An 8,358-nucleotide genomic window follows, 5' to 3' on the forward strand; every position below is an offset into this window, starting at 1 on the left:
TAGACGGTGTGCTAGCTTGCCCTCTCTCCTCTAACTGCACTGTAGGATGGACAGTTCTGATATGTCTATGCAGGTTTGTGGTGGAACCTGCTCTTAAAGTTATTTTCATTTTGCAGTGAAGGCACTCTGCTTTGTTGTTTCCAGTATCTTTAAACTGCAGCCAGATGCTGCTTCGCTTTCGGGTGTCACTCATAGTTTCAATACGCAACTACACGAGGCACTCACACACTCTCCTCACCGCTGTCTGACAGACAGATTCTAGTTAGACAGTTAACTTGCAGTGGAGCCGGCGCTCCACTTCTTAGCGCCCCCCTCTCTGTTTTCACATAATGGTATGATCCTATATCCTCACATCTGATTGGCCGCGATGCCATTGCTGACCAATCAAAACAAAGTTCTGACTTGAGCAGAGCTCAGGCTGAGCACTGAGCAGCGAAAGGAAAAAAACTGGGAGTCGGGTCTCAGTCGATGCGAGTCGGCTCTTCTGATTCACTATAAAGCATCGGCTCTCAGAGCCGCATCTTTTGCGCATGACACATCACTAGTTGTGTCGTTGGCAAACTTCAGGATTTTTACAGAGGGGTCTCCTGAGGTGCAGTCATTGGTATAGAGGGAGCACAACTCTGCTTCCCTGTGCTTTTAAAGCACAAGAAAACAGAGTTTAGAAAAGGACTGTGAGGTCATGGATTTGTGCATGTAACCAAAAGCTGCCTCCGTGACTCGCTGGCTGTGGGTGAGAACGTTTTGCTGATATATCCAGTAAACAAACATGAGAGACGTTTAGGCTTGGTACTGAAGAGTTTTGTGATTTCACTGGAAAAAAACAGGTTTACAAAAGTACAGTTTTTCAGACCATTTTATTTAAATCAGTGTTCAGCATTTTATCAGGAGACAGACGAGGCAAACATCCAGCTACAGGTTCAGAATCAGTTTTATTGGCCAGGTGTGTTGAACACACGAGGATTTGACTCTGGTACAGTGGCTCTCAATGTGCACGTCCTTATGTAAGGCACCAGTGGTCAAGTAAACAATATAAAGCTGAGAACAGAAGTAAAGAAAGTAATGTGCAAACAAACAAAGGAAGGTGCATTAGGAAATGAGATAAAAATAAAAAGTACTTATAAATAGAGGCCTGTACATACATACATACATACACAGTCTAGGTTCTATATGTACAAGGTATATTTACAGGTACTGCACTGAGGGTTATTGACCAGTCATACTGTCATGGGTTAAGTTAAGCCAGATGATAACATTGTGGAAATCCTACATTTATAAGAAGAGAAAACATGAACTTCAAACCAAACTGTAGACACTTTGTCAAGAACTACCCCGACACATCCATGAACCACGACTGTACAAGTTAGAAGGTTATGAAAACACAGTGTTCTTGGTAAATACATACACACACACACACACCACAGCCTCCTTCCAACTGACACACACACCAGAGATGTGCTGTTTCATTAAACAAACCTCAAATTCTTTGGAGCTCTACTTTCATTCTTTTAAACTCTTCCAAAACCATTTTATACTCATTAATAACATCTGTCAAACTGTCTGTAGCTGAAAATGTTCTTGGTTCTCCACACACGGTCTTTAGATTTGTCAGCACTATCCTCAGTGACTCAACAATTGTCCTGAACTCTGTTGTTAATTTGTCCACATTCCTTCGACATTCTTCTAACATTGTTTTCTCGTTTATGGAGCCTCCAGCAATAGTGAGACCTCCAGCAACAGAACTTGCTGCTCCAATTCCAGCTATTGCTAAACTCAAGCCTCCAGTGAACGGAGCTGCACCCAGTGCCAATACAGCTCCGGTTCCCGTAATAACAGCTCCTAGCGTTGTTGTTGCTTTGGATTTGTCTGTTATGTTTATTTTGTCAACAGAGATCTTTTGAAGCTCATATATGATCCGTTCCATCCTGGGTCCATCTTGGTCAAAATGCCTGATGAATAAAGCTGCATCTTTTTTAGAAAAACTAGGAGGATATTTACTGCTATGTCTTTTGCTGTGTTTCTGGCCCATTTGAAGGAAGCTTAGTCCAAAGTCTGCAGAGAAGTTGAACAGGTACTAGAGGCTGCTGCCGTTTATCAGGACGGGTCTGTGAGCAGAGACAAAGACACATCACAAAACACCATGCAACAATTCAGACATCTGCTCCTGGACCAGCAGGTCCACTGAGGACTTTTGCTATAATTAGATAAAAGTACTTTTTCTCCTTCTCAGTTAATGAGGGGTCTTTTTTTCCTTGCTGTGTGTCCCTTGGTTGTTGCTCTTACCTGTTTGCAGGAGTTGGCCGGGGCTGAGCAGAGCAGCACTGAGCGCGCTCAGTCCTCGCTGTTCACTTTGCAGCTCCACAGGTGAAGAAGGTGACGTTTGCGGCCGGGCGGCGAACAGTTCAGTCAGTGGTCGTCAATGAAAGATAGGGAACAGAATCACCGTCTCTGCAGATAAAAGTATTAAATAAGAGAATTGTCAAAGAGTCAGTCATTTTTGGCACTCCTGTCCTGTGGTATTTATATCTGTGATCAACACAACAAATTGCTCACCTGGCGGTATAGGCGTGGCCAACCTGCCGGTTACATGTTGCTATTGTTGTTAAATTTTATGTGCTTACAGAATGTGTTGGCATCAAAGCTGCTTGTTTTACAATACAGGAACAGTTCACACAAGGCTGAAGTTATGCCCAAGTTATGTAAGCATCTTTTAACTCTAGCTATAAATGTACTGTTTGTGTGTAATCTACCCACTCTGATGGTTTTTCATTACATAGTACATATTAACTTGAACCACTACACATCTATCAGAAGAATGTACTTAATTAATGAAACAATTAGTTAGTGAATCACTTCAAGTTTTATTTTGAATCTTTTCATCTCCTGATCCTGACGTCTGAAACCATCTGATCCCTCCTGTTTCAAAGTGATCTTACCTGTGTCGTCGGCTTCAGGCGGCTCAGTGATTCTGAGGACAGAGAGAGCAGAGAGGATCAGTGTTCACAGGTTTCATATCAGCAGGAGGAAGGGCGCTCTGTGGTCACATGACTTCACAGAAACACTGTGTCTCCTCCCTTCATCGATCTCATACTTTCTGTTTTCCTTCTGTAATTGTCCCATGTGAAATGCCCAACAGAAGATACAGATAAAGAACATGCAGGTAGAGAAACTGCCCACAGCTCTGAGGTTTACCTGTAGTTTACCTGCACAAACACACAAAAGACAGATCAACCGCCTACTGAGAAACGTGTCATTCAGACGTGCAGGTCAACACAGGTCGTGGTCACAGGGTCACACAGGTTTAGAGACATGTCTGTAGACGACGTCTTTGGAAACATTGGTAGAGTTGGAGCTAAAGAGGGACCAGGTCGTCTTGGACCTTCTGCAGATAAAGTAGGTAATGGGGGGGTGGGGGGGCTGAGTCATTAAACCAAGACAGACTCCAAAACTCATGTCAAATCAAATGTTACTTATAAATCACCTGAAAAACAACCAGTAGTTGACTGAAGTACTTCACAGACAAACACTGTCATTAGAACTGTGTAAGTTCAACGGTTGGAACATGTTATGAATCTTAATCTGTCACATGGTTTTGTTATTTATTTAGCATATAAGGTTTGATCTGTGGCAGGGGTGGGCAATTAATTTTTACAAGGGAGAAACCTGAACTGTGTTGGAGGGTCGAACCAACGATAACTTGACATTTTGAGGGTTAGCTGGCCAACATCACCTGCCTCTCACCCGGTAGGTCGGGGGTCTTAAGTTCACCCGTGAACTTTTTTCATTCATGTTCTGATTTGATGGACCTCACGCGGGCCGGACAGGGACGCCCAAAGTGGCCTGTGGGCCGTAAAATGCCCAGGTCTGATCTGTGGTCACCTGAACACCAGATAACACAGGTGTGAGCCCAGGGCCCTGCCAGGACTCAGGTCTGTGCACCTTAAACTACAGCTGAGGATGGAGTGAAGCCCACAAAAACAAGTGGCCATGTCCTGTCCCCGGACCATCTGCTGGACACTAAGCCCACCTAATGTAGCAGCTACGTCCACAGTGACCCACCTAGACCTGGACTACATCCTGTCTGAAGGACAGGGACTACTTTGTGTCCAGCATGTGAGCACTGCAGTCTTCTCTTTCACATCTAAATGCTCCCTCCTGCTCAGACTCTAGGAAACGACAAACTGGCCATAACGATGCAACAACACACAGATTTACATAATGACACGACTGTGGTCCCAGAAGCACCGAGGAGCTGAGCAAACGGCAGATGTCACATAATGGTAACTGTCACTGCTGCCTGGTGGATTAGAGACTGTAGTTGTGCTGCCTCTGTAGGATTGGATCTGGTCTCCTGCTGATAACCCTGTTTCATTATCATTATGTCTGAATCATTTCTGTTTCTGCTCTCTTTTGTTATGTCTGTTCTTTAATTTGTTTTAATTACCCTGTTTTAATTTTCTGCTGCTGTTACCAGTTCGATTCCCAGCCCACCACACACACACACACACACACACACACCATCTGTGTGTGCATGAAAGAGAGAGAGACAGAGACACACACCTTATTTCTGTGTAATCATGTGATCTGTGTCCAAAGTGTAGCTCTGACTCTTTCCAGAGTCGACAGCTCCACAGACGATAAAGGTGTGTTTGATAAAAAGGACAAAGTTCAGCTGAACGTGCTCCTTATCAGATGAGATGGGTTTTATAGCCTGCAGGCTCCAGGTTTATGAAAACTGATAAAGATAACTGTGCTTTGCTGTTGTATTCATAGTTGATTTTTAACTTTGATCCTGATCGTCCAGTGTTTATAGTATGTTCCCCTTTTGTGTCAGTTTGGCCAGTTTGCTCAGTCAGTTTGGTTTTACCCATTTTATTTTGACTTCATATCCCTAGACTGGGCGGCGTGGTGATTAGCACTGTCGCCTCACAGCATGAAGGTTCGAGCCTGGGCCGACCTGCGGCCTTTCTGTGCCAGGTTTGTATGTTCTCTGTTCTGCTTCATGAGCCAGAAACAGAGATTTTTGTGACTTTTTGTAATAAATCCTATGCTTTGCTTCAGACGGAAAAGACTTTGAGTGTTTTTTCAAAAGACTGAGGAATCCTCACTGGTGTGAGCCTGTCGTTTACTGGCCCAGATCAGGTTTCCACAGTACACATCAGTAAAACACATCATGGCTCCAACATTACAAACACTGTAACAACAACCCTGACAAGATGTGAAGGCAGCAAGGAACAGAATGAAAGCTCAGTTTGGAACTAGACCAGAGTCAAAAGATGTTCATCTTTCATTAAAGAGCCCATGGCACTTTTCCTTGTTTTCTGACTTATCTACAATGTAACAACAGTGAATCATCATTTTAGATGTGACCTAAAGCTAAAAGAATGAGGTGTACATATGTTCTAATACTTCTTTGCAGAAGCTACTTGGTTTATTTGTCTCCCAAACTCTCACTTGCGAGACCTTTTTCCTAACAAAATAAAGTATTATACTTTAAGGATTTCCTTAAATGGTCATAATTTCGTGTCAGCTTGCCCGACATCCACTAGTGCCATTGTAAAAGTGGAATTTTTGGACTATATCTGGCTTTGTGGATATATTTTCCCTCCTGCTGCACTGTGACCAGAGGATGTGGAGACAAACACAGGGCCTGAAGTTACTGCATGTCTGGGAATGTTCCTGTACAGGGACTCACTGTTTTACTTGACCAGGTCTAACCTACCTACCTACCAGCACTGAGCATGCTCAGTCCTCCTCAGTGAGAAACTCAGTCTGTGTGTCTGCTCTCAACTTTCAGTTTCATTATTGTCCTGAATTCTCAGAAATCATGCGACCATGAGAACTCACCAACAACAACACAGCAGGAAACTCATCAGGCTGGTTTTAGAAAAGGTCAAGTGTTATGAAGATCAATGTCAGGCTTCATCTGAGTGAAGGTGGTGACAACAAAGGGGCCGTCAGTGTGAGCAAAGTCAGTGAGAGTCTGTCTGCAAACACAGACTTTAAATAAGACCTGAACACGTCTATGTTTGTTTTCTGAGTGAAGCTGCACAGACAGAGTGAAACTAGAAACCAGACTCAGACTCGGTCTGACTGAGCAGCCCTGAGTTTCTCTCCATGTAAACTGGAGGAGCAGCGCCACCTACTGGACACACCCAGTCCATCACATGTTATTGAACAGGAAGACAAAGCTCTCTCCTCCTTCCAGCTTTAAACCTTCATCCTTCTTATAAAGTAGGCTCAGAGCTGCTGTTGTGTTTAATCAATGGAGATCCTTCAGTAAACAGTCATTTCATGAAGGGGGGGGGGGGGGTAAATTCAAATTCACCTCAGACTCACTTGTTTCCTGTCGTCAGTCTGACCTGTCGAGTCTCCTCCAACACCATGTGAGCACTCAGGTTTTCTACCCAACACTTCAGAGTGTGTCTGTGGTTTTCATCAAGAAACTCTCGATGAAACTACTTCTTCTTGAAACTACTACTTCTTTTACTGAAGTAAAGGACCTGAGTACCTCTGCCACTGAAGAATACTGAACAGATGCTATCTGGAAAAACTTTTTGCCCTCCCCATTTTCATACACGAGCAGGTCAGATTATTAGGAACACCTGTGAATATAAAGTCGTCAGCTGAGCCTCAGGACTCAGCCAATAACCACGTGAGTTTACTGGATCTGTGCAGCTTCAAGGTTTCCCAGGTTTAACATGAACTGACTGACAGTCTGGAGTCATGACAGCAGTGACGGTCTGATCTGTGCACAAACATGCTGTGCTCCCAACCCCGGTAAACTCAGGTGATTACCTGTAAATGGAGGGGGGCGGAGCCACCGTGATCAGGTGACCCAGGTACCTGAGAACACAGGGAACAGGACAAGAGTTGAGACTCCATGTTGAGTCAACAGCGGGAAACCGAAGGCCGAGGCACTTTGAGTGTTAATCCGACCTTCTTCTACTGGGGAAAACCTGCTCTGATTAGCAGAAACCACATCCATCCCACTGTGGATGGTGCGGCTCATATCTAGAAATCTGGACGAGTTTATTGTCCAACCTAAATTGTGACAACCGAGAGCTGAGACCACGACGCAGAGGCGCAGTCTTACTGGTAAAACGCACAGGACGAGACATGAGCGGTGCGTTGAACAGAAACTAGAAGAATCAGAAAACAACAGGATTCATGTGGTTTAAACAGCAGCCTGGCAACGAGGGCTCTACAGGACTCAGTGTGGACGGACTCATCTGGTATCATGGATTTCTATCTGCAGCGTGAGATGCGTGCACAAAACGCTTCCACCATGTGTTACCTGTTACGCGCCCAAAACTCCCAGTACCCCATAGAGACTGTGTCTGCCCCCACCCCCTAAATTATATAAACCACAAACCAACTCAAGAAGAGTTATTCATAATAACCTAATTAAAATGAAGAGGACTCCTCTTATAGAACCAAACAATAGGACAATCAAATGTGGTCTATTAAATATCAGATCTCTCTTGTCCAAATCTCTGTTAGTGAATGATTTGATAAGTGAACATCACACTGTGGAGACGGGAGAGATTAAGTGCAGGCACGGCCTCAGAATTAAACAAGCTATGGCCTGGTTAACATGTCCTCTCTCCTTATCCACAGCCATAGTTGAACACACACATTTAGGCAACACAGTACCACGCTGACTGTGTGCCACTTGCTACTGCCCAGCTTCCCCTAGGGCTGGCGCCGGTAACACACACAATAATGAAACAGGTGAAACAAATGTGAGTGATGAAGAACGTAAAAAGACCGAAACTAAGGTGAAACAAAAACAGGAAGTAACGTCAAAATAAAAGCCTGACAGGAAGCAGCGGAACCGAATCGTGACACTGTTCTTTGTTCTGCACTGAACCCAGCAGCACTGATTCCCAGAACAGAGGTTGCTACTGGTGCTGTTACTGGGAAGCCAAAGCGTCCAGTGAACTGAGCTGTAACTAATCCCTGTGCAGCAGCAGCAGCTCCTGTAACTGTGGCCCCTCCCACGATGGAGGAAGACCAGGACAGACCAGAGTCTCCAGGACCCAGCTGTCCCTCTATGAAGAGTGACCAGTCCAAAGAAGCACCTCTAAACTTCAGACCTGGACCCTCTGACACAGAGTAAGAGACCTGGATTTAGTGTGTTGACATTAACAGTTGCTGTTAGTAGAAAATAAATCCTCCTTATTTGACCCAAAACTCCTAGAAGGGGTCTTGTCCTGCTCAAATGAAATGTCACTCAAACTGTAACCAGTCCCTGTCTCAGCATCACCCTGAGTGTTAGCCATCCACATGTCATGTTTCTGTGCTAGAAAATCAGCTCTGAATAATTTAGTGAAGCGGCTGCTCCCTCCGACACAC

The 8,358-nt window shown here is 44.5% G+C and overlaps 1 long non-coding RNA gene across 2 annotated transcripts in view; it reads right to left on the reverse strand.

Moving 5' to 3' along the window:
- The window catches only part of LOC109971635 (uncharacterized), a 5,009-nt gene extending 1,883 nt beyond the window's left edge, over positions 1–3,126 (reverse strand). The window contains exons 1-3 of one of the 2 annotated variants that reach the window (XR_002276585.1): positions 2,937–3,126; positions 2,284–2,448; positions 1,477–2,105 (exon numbers count right to left, since the gene is read on the reverse strand). This is a non-coding gene — a long non-coding RNA (uncharacterized LOC109971635). Of the gene's footprint in view, positions 1–1,165; positions 2,106–2,283; positions 2,449–2,936 lie in introns of those variants that run through there. The other variant, XR_002276584.1, reaches the window with a different exon arrangement.
- Positions 3,127–8,358: the final 5,232 nt, after the last annotated feature.

The sequence above is a fragment of the Monopterus albus genome, unplaced genomic scaffold, assembly GCF_001952655.1.
Source record: "Monopterus albus unplaced genomic scaffold, M_albus_1.0 scaffold231.1, whole genome shotgun sequence".
In the NCBI taxonomy this organism is placed as follows: Eukaryota; Metazoa; Chordata; class Actinopteri; order Synbranchiformes; family Synbranchidae; genus Monopterus; species Monopterus albus.